Source organism: Penaeus monodon, chromosome 15, assembly GCF_015228065.2.
Source record: "Penaeus monodon isolate SGIC_2016 chromosome 15, NSTDA_Pmon_1, whole genome shotgun sequence".
NCBI classification, from domain to species: domain Eukaryota; kingdom Metazoa; phylum Arthropoda; class Malacostraca; order Decapoda; family Penaeidae; genus Penaeus; species Penaeus monodon.
The window spans coordinates 35,187,148-35,188,012 of NC_051400.1; the positions used below are offsets into that span (position 1 = coordinate 35,187,148).

Consider the following 865-nt stretch of genomic DNA (forward strand, 5'->3'; position numbering starts at 1 on the left):
CCTAACATGCAAATTTTGGCAATCTGAAGGCAGGCACTAAAGCCACATTTTAATAATATTATAAGTATTATGAGTTGTGGGAAGTTTTGAAAAAAAATATTGTACCATTTTGGGATGGCTTTTTTTTCATAAACTATCTGTATTTTATTCTTATATGAATATTCAGAATTCAACATCCTTTGGCTACATTTCCCAAAAGTATAGTCACTGAACAAAAAATACATTCCTCATGACAGCTAAGTGAGTCATAGCATAGTCAACTATCAACAGAATACTGTCTTTTTTTTTTTCTTACAGATTTTCCTACAGCACAGAACCAATTAAATCATAGAATGTTGTGTAAGGAGACCTGAACATGCCATAAATAACTGCCTGTCTGATGGGCACCTGGTTGACAATGTAATGAAATATTTGAAATATCTCCTCAAAAATTCAAAAAGAAAAAGAAGAAATGAAAAAAAGAATGTGGGGAGGTGTCACCTTAAGTAATCTAGAACTTACTTCATGATAAGTACTGAAGACATAGATTCCTTGATGAGTTTTCAGGAGGCACATTGGCGACCACCATAGCATGAACACGAAAAAAATCTTGAACTCACTTGAAGTGAAGTTTATGAACTTAAAATGGACAGCTTTAAACCCAGATCCAGGAGAAAACCCTGGAATCTTTAAAATAATGGACTATGACTTACAAACAAATAGAAGACCTAGAGAAGAAAGTGACGGTGAAGAAAACCCAGATCCCAAATTCGCATGGAGACACAAAGCCGGCAGAAATTTAGAAGAACTTCAACCACCCAAGACGAACAACAAAACAGTAAGACAAAATCACATAGTACTTTTTAATCTAACAGGAGAATCGGGA

At 34.6% G+C, this 865-nt stretch overlaps 1 long non-coding RNA gene across 1 annotated transcript in view; it reads right to left on the reverse strand.

Annotated features, from left to right (window-relative positions):
• The window catches only part of LOC119581985, a 5,398-nt gene extending 4,539 nt beyond the window's left edge, over nucleotides 1-859 (reverse strand). Inside the window, exon 1 of the long non-coding RNA XR_005229605.1 lies at nucleotides 502-859. This is a non-coding gene — a long non-coding RNA (uncharacterized LOC119581985). The remainder of the gene's footprint in view (nucleotides 1-501) is intronic.
• Nucleotides 860-865: the final 6 nt, after the last annotated feature.